At 53.5% G+C, this 15,690-nt stretch overlaps 1 pseudogene; it reads right to left on the minus strand.

The window, feature by feature from the left end:
* Window positions 1-5,651: 5,651 nt before the first annotated feature.
* The window catches only part of LOC141572866 (2-hydroxyacylsphingosine 1-beta-galactosyltransferase pseudogene), a 37,670-nt pseudogene continuing 27,631 nt past the window's right edge, over window positions 5,652-15,690 (minus strand).

Genomic DNA, 15,690 nt, shown 5'->3' on the forward strand with positions numbered 1-15,690 from the left:
CATGGCCCCAACCAAACTATGCATCTGCCCTCCAACACCTGGTCATCCCTCCGTATTTCCCATGAAGGAAATGCCAGGGTGGGGACACAGAGGGAGACAGGGTGACAGGGCGGAGGGCACAGAGAGAGACGGGTGGAGGTTGGTTCGCTCTGGTTGCTTTGTGGGGCAAAGAGAGCATAGGACAGTGGGATGCATGCTGCTGGGACAGAAGGAGGTGGCTGCTGGGAGAAGGTGGGGGGGGGGCTCCCTGAGGGACCTTGGGATCTTTCTAGAACAGATGCTCTGTTCATGGTCGACAGTGTTTACAGCGATACATCAGAATTCTCAAACCTCCTACCAGAAGAGGTTCTCCCAGCAGCACGTGCTACTTCCCGAGGATGTGCCTGGACAGACGACAAAGGCTATGGTGGTGGGTCCCCTCAGGGCCCAGCTGGTGCACCGTGGGTGGTCCTGACGCTGCAAAGGTCTCTGGGCTCCTGGAGCAGCCCCCATGCACAGGCAGCAGGCCCGTGGCCGGCACTGCCTGGTCATTCTGGTGCCCGTCCGTGCCCCTCTCTGGGCTGGGGCCTGGGGAACTTTTCTGTGTCTCTCTGATTTCAGATGGAATTAGGACTCATTCTGGATTAATGTCTTCCTCCAATGTCTGCTTCTCTGGCTGTGTGTTCTGTTTTCCCGCCACAGAAACCCTGTCATAAAGCAGCTCTCTGCCCCAGGTGACATGGGGCAGACCAGGGACCAGGCCTGTGCGTCCAGGGTTTGCAAATATACGAGGGAGATGCCTTCAGCACAGAAAGACGCAGTGGTTCTCACAGCACAAAAAGATTTCCTGAGTTAGCCAGTCAATGTAAGAATGGGACACTGAAAATAAACCCTTTCTCATTCTTTTGTACGTATCGTATGTCGCCAGGCAGTGAGCGTTTCCAGACAGCTGTGCAGTCTAGGTCACTGCACTTGCGACTAGATTGTGGTATCAGACTGTATGTGAGAACAAATAATCTCACCATGTAACTTGGAACTTCAGAAAGGAGGCATTGATGTAATAAGACTTTAAAATCACAGCCTGCTTTGATCCAATGCTGTTTAACAACCAGAGATAAAACATTTTTAGAATGTTGTGGAAAACAAAAAACAAAAATAACGTGGAGGCGGAGGAGAGCTGGGGAGAGCAGTGGAGGGTCCTGGCCCACAGCCCTGGCCTGCCGAGCGAGGCCGCACGTGGACGCTCCTCTCAGCGCCGGGCCTGAGGGTGTCGCCTCCATGCAGAGCAGGACTGTCAGGGGCTGGCTCTCCAGCTGTGCAGCGGGGCCCAGCTCTTCTCACTCTAGAAATCCACATCCCCACACACACTAACGCTGGTGCAACGTACACTGCGGATAATGAGTCTCACCCGAAACACATCACAGGACATCAGCAATTACGGATCACACAGTGTCTGAGGTTGGTCCCGGGAACTTGTCACAGACCAGTGGCCGTCCCAGGACCACAACCTGCCCTCTAGTCCCTGCTTCAGGGAGCACGTCCTGGGGCTCTGGTGGCAAGGACTCCCGGGACGGTGTAGGATTCGCGAAGGGCAGGACTGGGCTGTGACAAAGACGCAGGCTTGGGCAGGGCCAACACTCGGGCTGACCGCCCGACCTGCCCTCCAAGCCCAAAGAGGAGGAAAGCCTAACGTCCTCTGAGAGCTCCGGGTTACCGAGCCTAACGATCCAGGGCAGCAGGCCTGAGTGTGGACGAGTCTGGCTGGACGAGCCTGACACTTGTTAGCCTGGAGTGTCCCCACAGGCCCCTCAGGGAGGGGAAGCAGGGAGCGATAAGGGACAGGGTGGAGGCCTGAGAACCCACGGGTGTCGCCAGCTGCAGGGGAGCATCCCAGGTACCGGGCGCTAAGCCCCCTCAGTGCCAACCCCTCAAGCTTCTGCTCGGCTCCTGAGACACACAGGCGGCCCAACGCCCACACAGCTCACGGGCTCATCACTGTCCTCCACTTTGCGAGAAAGAGAAATAAACGTCCCCGAGGCGGCCGTGGGAGCGCCAAGCGCCCGTCCCTAAGATGCGGGCGGCAAAGCCACACACACTTCTGCATCCCGCCTACGCCTCCAACTGTCTGCTCACTGGGGAGCAGCCAGTGACCTGCTTCAGCAAATGCAGCTCATCGCCAATGACAAGCGTTACTAGTCATGAGAATAAGGCCTGGCCCCAAGCATCCTGCCCAACCCTCTGAGGGGACGTGGGCCCCCATGCTGAGTCCCAGAGCCTGAGGCTCAAGGCCAGCACCACTGGCAGGGACAGCCATGTCCCCTTCTGGTGACACAATGAGTGAGTGTGGTGGACGCGACCCTCAGTCGCCCCCAACACCACAGCACGGGGTCTCCCGGTCCCCACAGCCGCCCACAGACGGGAAGCAGCAAGCACAGAGAAGAGTTCTGAGACGTGACGTGCGAGTCATGGGGTCCCCAAAAAGGAAGCCCTGGGAGGGGTACATGTTTTGACCAAATGAGACCCATTTAAAAGCGGGTGTTTTAATCAACATGGTTCAAGGGTTATAGCCCCACGTCTAGCCTTGCACTTCCTGAGATGACGTGCCTTCTGTGTAGCGTGTTATTAAAACGACCTTGGTTTTCCACATCTGGGTGAGTGTTATGTTCCCCCAGACCTCAGCCCAGACCTGCGGTCCCTCTGCGTGACTGGGAGGACCGGTGTCTGGGGGTCAGTGAGACCTGACGGGAAGCCGATAGGCACTGCCGGGTTTTGTCCTCACGACCTCATCTGCTCGCACAGGTCAGTGAACCTGCTGCTCCGTGGCTTGCGTCCCAAGGCCTCTGTGGGGCAGGTCGGGAGATGCACAGAATGACAGGCCTGCCCAACACGTTTCTGGCCTCCTCTCTGACCTGTATCGCCTCTCCCCGTGACTAAAGTGGCCTGAATAAAAAATGTCCCTACAACTGGTGAGATGAAGACACACCTGACCCTCTGGACCTCCCAAGGCACCTATCACCTCGTAGGACAGCAGCAGCTTCTGTCCCCGCTCAGACAAACCCGTGGGATACAGGGGCACCTGTTAGCTCCACTGGGAAACAGACGGTCACCTCCTTTTCTCCACATAAGCGACACTAGGTAGTTCACTGAAACAACAGCCTGGATGCCAGGTTGCTTAATGGCTGGAATGGAATGCGACATAAACCGGGAATAAACAGGTACGGCTGTAATATTAACAGCACGGCTATACTGGCCCAATCACCTGTTTCTGGGCAGCTGTTTGTGTTTGATGCAGTTGATTTAATACTGAATATCTGAGGTGAGGACCTGCCATCCCCAGGGCCTTGGGGTGTGGATGACAGCCATGCTGTGAGGTGACGCACCCACCCACATTCTGCTGGGCAGGGCGGGGGGGGGGGGGTGCAGACTGAAACACCCCAGATCAGGGCTGCAGGGCGCAAACATGACCAAGGTCATGGCCTGGCAGGGCCAGACTGCGTCAGCTGACAGGCAACCACATAAAAGCCATCACTGAAACATGTCAATTCTAGTAACTGACAGGTACCCAGCACACGTGAGGGACACTTGGGGGCCTTACTGTCCTCACCCTCAGAAAAGCTGCCATCGAGTCCTACTAGATGTCATCACCACATCCACAGTAAAGGACCGAGTTCAACAGGGGCCTGCCTTTACGCCTCCCTGGCCCAAGCGAACCTGCTTTTAAGGTGTCTCCATGTCCCCAACTGTCCTGCTCTGACAGGACACAAGCCACTGCATGGAGGTGGCCTGGTCCTGTGTCTGCCCTTCAGCTACACCTGCACGGACGCCCAGGCAGGCAGCCCTGTGGCAGGCACGCTGCTGACGTGCGTACAAAACGACTCACTCTACACCAGCTTACATTTGGTCACCAAAAGCAGGGGTTCAAGCTGATTTCTATGACCCCAGCTCTAACGCATACGTAAGGGTCCACCTCGCTGAATGTGACTGTCGTGTTAAGCCCTCACGATCTCTGAGACCTCAAGCAACGATCAGAGGAAGTGCACGCTACCAAAAGGCAAACTGTCCACCTGGCTCTGCCCCAACGACATGTGGGCCCTGGAGGAGCCTGCTCAGACTCTGGAACCTCCGACATGACAAGTGGACCATTCTGTCTATTTTGAGGGAAAAACAGATAAAAGGAACAGAGCCGAACTGGAGATTCTTCAGAGTTTCTTCAGGCTCAGACAGTAGAAAGTTTTGAAAACGAGTCTTTTAGGAAGTTTCCGGACCCTTTCATCCCAGGCTGTGAAATCCAATCCAGTGTCATGACCAGACCTGGAAAACCCACCCACACTTGCAAGGTGCCGAGGCAACTGACACGGAGCTGCTCTTGGAGAAGCATGAGTTCCACGGCCACTTGCCAGGCCCTAGGATGTCAGTGTCACAACGAGACCACAAACAACCCAGGTGTTTGAGAAACTCCCAGGGCCCTCACATGGGACAGATGTGCTAGAGAAACCCCACCAGGAATGCGTGTGTCCCTAAGCGTACAAACCTCACTGGAATGAGACATACTGAGTGAGATGGGCATTCTTCAGAACAGCCCCTGTTGGAGGATGTAAACGGCACATGGAGGTGAAAGTGGCCCTTCACACACACGGGACACGAGCAGGCTGGCCAGTCCACATGGCACATCTGTGAGCATTGCTGTGTCCACCTGGGGACAACTGGCACGGCCAACAGTCAGCAAATGAAAGGCACATGTTCCAATGAGTCGCTATGAAAAGCCCAGCGGGAAGAAAGCAGGGAAGCCCACAGAGGGGGTGAAGCTGGAAAGGACATCGGAACAGAAACACTGCACTACCCTCCACGAGGCTCCGAAAGCCACCAGAAGGCGCGTTAAAGGACCACTGGGTGAAAGTGGTGGGGAAGCAGCCTGGATCTCAGGGAGAGGCCGGCCCCACGTGTCCGCACCACACAGACGCACTCAGGCACATTTCTGAAATGCCGTTCCGTGGCCGTGTCAGAAAAGTCCGAGCAACGAGCGAACCACACTAAACTCTGCCCAGAGCCTGTGTTGACCTGAGGCCTAGGGGAGAGAATGTGGCACCAGACAGTGAAAGCCGGAAATGACAAGTGAAGGGACACACCGCATGCTGAGGGGACAGTAGAGGCCCGGCCTGTGCCCCCGTGAGTGCCGTCAGAGGCCAACCCCAGACCCAGAGAGCTACCTGCTGGCGGACAGCTGAGCACAAACGGGGACTCGCCTGCAGCCCCACTGGCAGGAAGGGTGAGCTGTGCCCCAGCGGGGAGACCAGTTTCACCCGGGCCTACAAATGAAGCTGCCATGGGGCGGGCATCCCCAAAGCGTCACTTCAAGTCAGATGACCCCTAGTTTGGGAGTCACCACCCCACTTCACTGGTGGGCATCAACATTCCAGAGTTACGGTGCTAAGGGAACCCATTCAGGTGGGCTCTGTCTGCTGAGTTCACCTCAGCAGAGCTGGGCAGAGGCCTGTGACTGCACTTTCGGGTGGGATGGTGGGGCTGGGGTTCACTGAGGCACCATCCCTCACACTCGCCGAGGTGACCCTCGAGCTACATCTGTTCACCTGCCACAGCTACGACTTAATCACAAACCGACTTCCCGGCCATCCCCGGACCCCACGCAGTAGCCCCCGGCACTACGGACATGCTCAGAGTCCGGTCCTGGGAGTGGCCCTCCCACCAGCACAGGGACAGTGGCAGCTCTGCGCTCCCACCGCCGGCCTTTCCGGGTAGTTATCAAACAACCCAGCCAGGTCCGCTGCCAACCGCAGGCGCGGGCCCCACCCGGACAGGTCCCGCCCCTGGGTCCTTACCGGAGGCAGCGGGTGCGCGGGCCTGGTCAGGATGCCGCCCACGTACACCACGTTGGGCAGGCTGGGCCGCGGGAACTCCAGCGCCACGTCGGTGCAGAGCATCCAGAGGCTGGGGCCGCGCACCAGCTCGTGCATGGACGTGGCGGGCCGCAGGCCGTGCTTGCGCAGCAGCCGGTCGTACTTGGGCAGCACGAGCAGGCTGACGCCCAGCCGCGACACCAGGTACACGCCCGCGTTCTTCATGCGCTGCAGCAGCCCCATGCGATCCGTGAGCAGCGAGTTGAACTCGGGCACGTAGGCCAGCGGCGCGGGCGCGCCCACCTCGGCGGGGTACCACAGGCCGGTGGAGAACACGGCGTACTGCACGCGCAGCAGGTGCGCCAGCACGAAGCCGCACATGTCGTTGGGGTCCACGAGCAGCAGGTCGAAGCGCTGCCTGCGCAGGGCGCGCACCAGGCCGCGGTTGCCCAGCACCAGGTCGCAGTTGCGCACGTAGTGGTCCAGGATGTCGAACAGCTCGATGGCCGTCAGCGTCCCCGAGAAGATGCTGCGCATCTTGGCCTGCAGGAAGGCGTCTGCCGCCGAGCCGTTGAAGACGCCGGGGTAGCGCTGCAGCCCGTAGTGCGGCGACGGCGCCAGCTCGCGGCCCTCCGACAGCAGCAGCACCGGCCGGTGGCCCCTCTCGTGCAGGGCGGCCGCCAGCGTCTGGAAGATGTACATGTGGCTCTCAAACATGATGGGCGGTACGATGACGATGTGGGCGGCCCTGGCCACGCCCAGGGCGCTGCACAGCAGCACGAGGTACGGCGCGCAGGACGTCATAGCTGCAGCGACAGACGACACCTTTACAGCACCCCACGCTGCTCCTACCCCTCCACCCCCGGAAGGCCTCAGCGGGGCGGCCGGGCTGGCACAGGCTGAACGTATGTACAGTGTGTCAGCTTTGCAGCACAGCGGCATCTAACCTGCAGTGTCGCTGCACTCAAGGACCTAGGACAGCTCCCCTCTGAAGGACAGCTGTGATATCTATGACTCATCTGCCCATCTTTTCTCTGCACCTGAAAGTTAGTCCCAGGAAGCAGAGCGAGTTGCTCGGTTTCCAGGCACACAGCATGTGTGTCTCTCATTTAAATCTTTTTATCTCAGCTGCAGCATTCCCAGTTAGGACCAAAGAAAGACCGTTTTAGAGAATAATCCTGCTGTAGGACTTGTACAGCAGAGACATTTTCCACAGGAAAACCCATCTTTAATGTGTATTTGCCCTTTATCCAAGTGCCACTAAGTCCCCTGGTGGCCTCTTGTAATTTATACCAATCTGCTGGCTCATTTCAAGGCATTATCTAAGAGAGACTTTTAACTGACACCTTCAGAAGGGTAACTGATCTCAGCCAATGCTTGTGGAAGAAGCGACTGATGAGTACGTCCCAGACCCACCTCCCGGTTTTACCCACAGCTCAGGTGCAGGGGGCAAGTCCGGGGACAGCTGCACACCTGACGGGTAACTCTCTCCAAACCCCCATGTTAACAGGTGATGTACCCCAACCTGTGGGGGCCGCACAGGCGCAAACTGCCCCCACCTAAGATCATGTAAGCTAATTTCACATAACAGAGAGGAGACCTAAATAACAACTGCCCTTGCGACTGGACACCTTCACCTCAAGGAGCAACTCAGAACAGGTGTATAAGCACATCACCCAGTCGACAGCTGCTTTTACTCACTGTCCCACATTCACCATCCTATTCGTACAAATTCCCACCGTGTAAAAATGCAGTTTTAATGACTGTACCTTCTCAACATTCAAACACTGCAAGCAACCTAAAAGAAAAAAGAAAAACAAGGAATCAACAGCAGGTAAATGAGACATGAAACTAAAAAGCACATTATATTTCCAGGTGCTTCTTCCCTCTCTCACTCCAAGGAAATTTTCAAACTATTTCTAGATGAGTTGACACTGTACCATTACGAGCAAACAGAAGTAACGCACATTATAAACATATTTTTAAAAAGCTTGTGTTAAATGTCGCTTGAATTAATATGAGGGCTTTAAAAACTAAACTTGGAGAAAACCCTGTTCCTACAGCAATGAAGTGAGTTTCTGCTTGGAGTCCAAGGCCAGGGGCAGGCGGCAGCAGGCCAGTCTCAGAGGGGACTTTACAGGCTGTCACCCCACACGGCACAGCTGCCCCCACAGCTCTGAGATCGCCTTTGTCAGATGCCAAGGGAGAAAAATTGGGGATTTTAAATAGACAGGTACGGATTCCAGGAGTGAGGTTCATGCAGAAACAGTTCTTCCAGCAGTCCTGTCCCCTGTGTGACCGACACTGTCTGCATGTCCCAGAAGACACACTGGCTAAGCGCCGAGGTCGTCAGTGGCCGTCTTCACTGGGTGTGCGAGGAGCTGAGCAGACGGGGGCGTTGAGTTCATTCAGCTACAGCTAAACGGTTACTCTATGTCACAAGCAACTAAGAACCAAAACCGAAAGCAATAGCAGGGAAGCAAATCCTTTCTGTGATTCTTATTTTATTGTTCCTTTTTTTATTTCATGTTGTATTTCATTGATTACTACAAGATAAAAAGAAATCACTCAAAATGTTTCGTGTTTTGTTTTTAATGAAGCCCCTTCCATTCTGGAAGAGCACCATCCAACAGAACTTTCTGTGACGACGAAGTGGCCGCACCCTGGGTATCCAGCAAGGGAGCCTCCCCTACGTATGGCTCCTGAGCAGCTAACACACCTGATGTAACTGAGGAAGTGACATGGACATCTTACTTATCAGCCACGTACTGTGGTGGCTACTGTATTAGAATAAGGTACAAAAGGGGGGGCACAGATTCTGTGCATAGATTCTGACAGTAACTATGTACAAACACCAATATTCAGGTGGCAAAATTTCCTCTAAAAATGTCTACCAGATCTTCATTTGTGCTCAGGAAAAAGTACTGACCACCCACAAGCACCATGTGCGATCCGGTCCCCACAGGAAACCAGTCCTGAAAGATGACGACGTCACGGTGCCAGATCGGAGAGCAGCAACACGGCCCACAACCCCAATGCCCAGGTGCGGCCGGTCCAGGCCTGGGCGCGTGTGTCTCCTGATAGCTGCACTTCACTACTTCACTAAACTAAAACCTGCTCTGAGAAAGCTCAGGTCAAGAGAATGAGACGGGGGCCGGCACGGTGACTCAGGCAGTTAGAGCTCCGTGCTCCTAACTCCGAAGGTTGCTGGTTCGATTCCCACATGGGCCAGTGGGCTCTCAACCACAAGGTTGCCAGTTCAACTCCTCGAGTCCCGCAAGGGATGGTGGGCTGCGCCCCCTGCAACTAGCAACGGCAACTGGACCTGGAGCTGAACTGCGCCCTCCACAACTAAGACTGAAAGGACAACTTGACTTGGGAAAAAAAAAAGTCCTGGAAGTACATACTGTTCCCCAATAAAGCCCTGCTCCCCTTCCCCAATAAAATCTTTAAAAAAAAAAAAAAAAAAGAATGAGACAGCACCCCACAGACGGGGAGAAAATATTTACAAAAGACACATCTGATCAAGGCCTATTTTCTATGATGTATAACAAACTCTTAAAACTCAACAACAAAAAAACAGCCTGATTTTAAAATGAGCCAAAGAACTGACCTGACACCTCACCAAAGAAGACACACAGATGGCAAATAAGCACGTGAAAGAACACCCCACACCAGGTCACCAGGGAAACGCAAATTAAACCAACCATGAGACACCACCGCACACTCGTCAGAGGTCAGAGCCTCCCAAGTCCAGAGCACAAGACACCACGTGCTGGGAGGACGTGGGGCAGCGGGAACCTCGGTCACTGGGGGGCTGGGGGGGGGCGCAGATGGTGCACCCACTGTGGAAGGCACCAGCGGTTCCTACAAAACTGACATGCTCTCCCCAGATGGCCCAGCGATCACACTCCCTGGCACTCACCCAAAGGAGTGGAGAACTTATGTCCACACAAAACCTGCACACGGACGTTGCAGCAGCTTTGTTCGTAAGTGCCAAACGTGAAAGCCCCCAAGATGTCCCTCAGGAGGTGATGGATAAAACAGCGGTCCATCCAGATGGTGGAATATTATCCTGTCCTAAAAAGAGTGAGCTGCCAGCCATGAAAAGATGTGGAGAGGCCTTACGTGCTTGTCACTAAGTGAAGGAGCCCATCCGAAAAGGCCGCATGTGTGTGATCCCAACTGTGTGCCATTCTGGAAAACTATGGGACAGCGACGGTCCATGGGTGCCATGGTTTAGGGGGACGGAGGGGTGAACGGGGGAGCACAGAGGGTCCTAGGGCAGTGAAAACACTCCGTGTGACCCCAGGATGGTGGACATGTCATCAGACATTTGTCCAAACCCACAGAATGCACAGCACCAAGGGGGAGCCTGATGTCAACTGTGGACTCTGGGTGACGACGACGTGTCATGTAGGTTCATCAGTTGTAACGAAGGTCCCATCTGTGGGGACGTTGGCAGTGGGGGTGGCCGTGCGTGTGGGGGGTGAAGGGTGTATGGAAACTGTCTATTTTCTTCTCAATTTTGTTGGAAAAATCAAGTGTTTTTCAAAATTTAATAAAAATACTTTTCTCTACCCTTCACTCTCATTTTTCTATGAATTTACTTCTATGGTTAACCTCCCATTTTATGAATCAGGAAATAGCTCAGTATCCTTAGAGTTTTAATGCCATTGTAACCAGTCACGAAATGTATTTGAATCCATCTGTGCCTAACATGCAGTGAAGACTATGGACACCAAACTTTTTTTTTTCTTTTCTTTTCTAACTACCATCATGAAAAAAATTCTGGATCTAATATTTTAGATAATGACATAACTTTCTCACCATTTGCATGAGCTTTTGTTGTCAGAATAGGACTCATGGGAGACTTGAAGTGTGAGTGTGGAATTGGGGCCTATTGGGACAGTCACCGGAGCAAAACCTACCAGAATCAGATCCAAGTGCTGCTTTGTTGATAGAAACAGATACGAAGTGAGGTAGCGTGGTGACGGTCACACCTCTGACACGGAAGGAGTGACGATACTGTATTTCAGGTGACACTTATCTGTGAAGGCAGCAGTGCCACCAACAGTGAGGCACCTGTGGCTCCTTTACAACAACTGACTAGCAGTTGGCAAAGATTAATTACAAATTATTGACGCGAACTTCATCCTTAGCCTTTCTAGAAGCTACTGATTTTAAGTATTAAATTTGGATTTTGCCTGTCAGGTTTATGAACACAGAGACATTCAAAAGTTTAGCAGAATTTCTCCACAGAAATGACTCTAAGATTGACAACAACAATTAAAGTGACACAAAAGTCAGGGTGTCACGCTCAGGGTGAGACTATCCCGTCCTCCTGGTGATACTTTCTAGGACGGGTCCTTGAGTTAAACAAAATCCAGGACCCAGTCACGTAGGACCCGAGCACACAGTATCCACATTTTTGAACTTAATACTATTTATTTGGATGGCAGCTTGTGTTTCCTGGATCCAACAGCTATAAACTCATCCCACCTGAAGAATATTACACAAGTGGGACCCGCAGGGGTATCTGTCTTCTGGGAAAATTCCCGAGGAACTTTCTTACACCTCTTCACAGGTAAACTGCCGACCTATGGCCTCGTCACCATGAGACATGAACACCAGGCAAGCGCTTGAGCTCCGAGCACCGTCATGGCCACCACGGCTCAGCGCCCGCCGGAGGTCCCCTCTCCTCCCCACCAGCCGTCAGAAAGGCCCAGGGTCAGGCCTGGGACACAGGCCCTTCCGGGGAGGGCACGGCACTGAGAAGGCCTGACCCAAACCAGCATTTGCTGACATAACTGGTGGGTGGACGATGGTGGATGAAGTCTGACTAAGAGGGTGCAGGGGCCACGGACAGCGTCCGATGTCTGCACGCGGGCTGGGACCTCCGAGGGCTGTGAGACCTACAGGTTGCAGGGAGGTCCTGCAGAGCTTCAGGAACTGCGTCCCCAGCACCGACGGGGACCGGGCACATAGTAGGCCTGCTCCCACACTGCCCAATGAGCAAAGGAATGAGGGAGCCTGGCCCGTCTGATGGAGAAGCTTTGATGCCCGCACGGGGCACAAAAAAGGCTGCTGCAGTCGGCAGCAAACTGTGTCACCCTGGGCACTTCCTTGTACGACACCCAGGCCCACGGTGGATGGAGCTGCTGGCGAGGGCTGCGCACTTCTTCCTGGTCACGCAGACAACGAGCTACGGGCACTTAAGTGTTTTTGTGTCAGCGCAACAGTGAGGCACTCGGTGGCCGAGTTGTTCTGAAGGTCTCCTCTTGTCAGGCCATTGCACGGTCACTCTGCACCAGTTCAGCATGCCTGCCTGGGAAGCGCATCTGCTGATTCAGTGCTCCACGGGCCTGACAACGACAGCCCGCGCTGTGGGACACACAGGCAGACTGGACTGACCTGCAGGGGTGGCCTTGGCGGTGCCGGCACGTTCCGTCTCCTCTTCCAGCTTCCCCGAGGCCTCTTCCACTGGCTTCTCGGCTCTCGGCCGTCCTCCAGACAAGTGCGGCTGCCAGAGAAGGCTGTTTGTTGTTGGAATGAGTGGGACAAATGTCACCACAACCCAGATCCCATTAAATGCGGTCCTAAAACACAGCTCATCTTAGATTGATTGCGTGGTAGAAATTGAAACTTCAATTGAATGCTCAGTGATCTAACTGCATGCGCGGCTCTTACAGGATGTAAACGTTCCGTGCACAGCCTCGTTTCTGGACGCGGCACCTGTCAGTCTACTTACCCTCCGACCAGAGGGGCTGAGACTTAGGAGATTGCGCCTCAGCACCACGACGGTCCCGCTCAGAGGCCATCCGCTGCTGTGTGACCACGCAGACACAGCCTGGACCTTCAAAGTGACAATGTGACAGGGCGATGGGACCCTGTGTGTCTGGAGCCGTGCCCTTGCCACACCAGCTGTGCCACTATGGACTCCCGGCCTTGCGTCTTGCTGCCCCAGGCCTCCAATTTCAGGGTCAAATGGTCACCACTCCTGGAAACGCCATCGTGCTCACACTGTCAGCCACACGTGGGCACCTACGGGCTCCCAAGTCTGCAGCTCAGCCCGTTCAGGGCACCGGGAGCTTCTGCACAGGTGCAGCCTGGGGCACAGGCCCGGGGTCCAGCAAGGCAGTGTGTGTGGGTCCAGCTGGGGTGTGGGAGGGGGCGGGGCGGGAGGACAGCAGGCGAATGGAAAGGTCGCGTGCGAACTGGCCAGTCCTGACTGCAGCCGGCCAGGTGTCAGAGGGCACACGCATCCTGTGAGAGGCTGGGCTGGGAAGGGCTGGGACGTGGTCCCCAACGGTCCAGGCATTCTGTCAGAGATGGTCTGCCTCACCTACTGGCACACATGCTCATTAACGAAACCTCTAATGTGAAGAGATTAGTTATTTATGTTCCGCAGACAAACATGGCATTGTGTGCCCTGCACTGGGCAGGCTTTGTGCTGTGTGACCTGCTAATTAGCAATTCCCAGCTCGATGAAATGCAGACGCACAGCTGTGACAGCCTTCAGCTGGCAGGAGCCGGCAGTGCCTGATACCGGCTCTTTAAAGAGAAAAACAAAAGGCCCTAAAGCTGCATAGAAAACTCCTGAGGCCCCGCTCAGCTGAAAGCAGCAAAGCTAGCAATGTACACAGGACGGTACCCACGCAGGTCAGCTAGCAGCTACGGTGCATCCGTCCCCGCTGGGATGGAGAGAGAGCAGCCCCATCTTGGTCAGTTTAGCTGAACTCACATGACACAACGTTTTACATACAATTCCCATCAAATCATCAAAATTTATAAAAACTTTATTACTGAGTCCAGAGAGGTCAACTAAACTATCCATATTAGACACAACTCAGGAAGCCTGTGTACTTTTTGAAAAATGGAACTTTTCTGCATCCAGGTTGCACATATAACCTAGCACACCAATCACCCCCTGCTGTCCTTCCCTAACTTTCTCCCTGGTAACACCAAACAGGTAACACCAACGGCTGAAGTCAATGGGAGTTTTCTAGCTTCACAATAGAAAAGTGAAAAGTGGCCACATTCCGCCATCAGAATAAATGTCTACCCTTTAAATCATAAAGTCAGTAAATGAGTCTCATACAAAGTTTTATTTATGAAGCAAGTTACTTAAGACTTAACTGAAATAACTGTAAGTTGCAAAAAAAGAAATAAAAAGGAAATCAAGTATGTTGTTTGGTGGGCACGGTGGGTGGAGGACAGGTGAGTGAGAGGGTCCCGAGGACTGACTACCCTCTTAGGGGTTTATTTCTTTCTGTAACTGAGCCAAGCATTCGTGAGTCTAAGCTTCGCAGCAGCGTGGGGACATTTCCTACTTTTTCGTTACTCTATAAAGTTTTCAACTAAGCATGAACTTTACCTAAACGAAATCAAATTTGCAAAGGCTTTTAAGCATTTTCCTATAATTTCAATTTTTGCCTTTTGGAAGAATTACATTTTACAAAATCTATTCAAAAATTCTCTACCACCAAATGCTGAAAGATACAATTTTTAAATTGAGAAGAAAGCAAATTCTGCATGTGGCTTGGTGTGTTTTAAGATTGTTTTAAGATTACAGTTCAAGGAAAAAAGTCCTTCAATAAAATGGCAATTCAATAACATTCTCTGAAAAAAGATGCATTTTCTGTATTGCGCAAAATACAACCAAATGACGGTTTGAATTTTTAACTATGTTTTTTATAAATCAAACACTATTTCAACAGTATTTCTAATTATTATTGATGACTTACTAGAAAGTTGAGCTCCCTACCTATAAACTGTAAATCGATCCTTCCCCACACCCACCCGTTCCTGCCCTCCCCAAGCTCCTGGCTTTATGAAAACATCGTGCAAACGCACCCACAGACACACCTGCCTGAGCTGGTTCTGTGGCCACAACCAGACCAGAATCACTGTTTGCACAGAAGAACATGAGTCTGTATTTTAATGTATGTGTGGCGCTCAGAATGCTCTAGTTCACACCATCACTGAAGTGGGAGAAACCTTAAAAACCAGTCCAATCCCACCCACTGAACCCACAATTTAGGGACAAGGAAAACGAGACTTGCCCCCCGCCCCAATCCGCTGCACCCGTGACTGACACAGCCCATGGGAAAGACTGTCAAAGGGGCAGTGTGAATTGTCTTGTTGCAACAATTACAATCATCCAGTGACACAGGGCCCCATGTATGTGTCCCCAGCTAACAGTCCAGAGATCAGCCGCGATGACAGCTGCACTGTCCCCTCTTCACCTCCATTCTTGGACTGCATCCCTAGCTGTCCCCTCCTCTTAGGTGCTCACTTCTCAGCTCTTGGGCCCCCCGTTCTGCCTGCAAGAGGGTGCTGTAGGCTCTGAGCCAAGCTCTCCCCTACTCCCAGCTTTAGCTCAGTCCCTGGGCAGCCGACCCCTCGTCTGAACACCCGGCCCCTTTCCTGTCAACTCCACGCTCACACACTCACAGGTCAACGTGACATCGGTACGCATGAACCCACAGGTTTCTCAAATCTAACATGGCCCCAACCAAACTATGCATCTGCCCTCCAACACCTGGTCATCCCTCCGTATTTCCCATGAAGGAAATGCCAGGGTGGGGACACAGAGGGAGACAGGGTGACAGGGCGGAGGGCACAGAGAGAGACGGGTGGAGGTTGGTTCGCTCTGGTTGCTTTGTGGGGCAAAGAGAGCATAGGACAGTGGGATGCATGCTGCTGGGACAGAAGGAGGTGGCTGCTGGGAGAAGGTGGGGGAGGGGCTCCCTGAGGGACCTTGGGATCTTTCTAGAACAGATGCTCTGTTCACGGTCGACAGTGTTTACAGCGATACATCAGAATTCTCAAACCTCCTACCAGAAGAGGTTCT

This window comes from Rhinolophus sinicus, linkage group LG07 (assembly GCF_036562045.2).
Source record: "Rhinolophus sinicus isolate RSC01 linkage group LG07, ASM3656204v1, whole genome shotgun sequence".
In the NCBI taxonomy this organism is placed as follows: domain Eukaryota; kingdom Metazoa; phylum Chordata; class Mammalia; order Chiroptera; family Rhinolophidae; genus Rhinolophus; species Rhinolophus sinicus.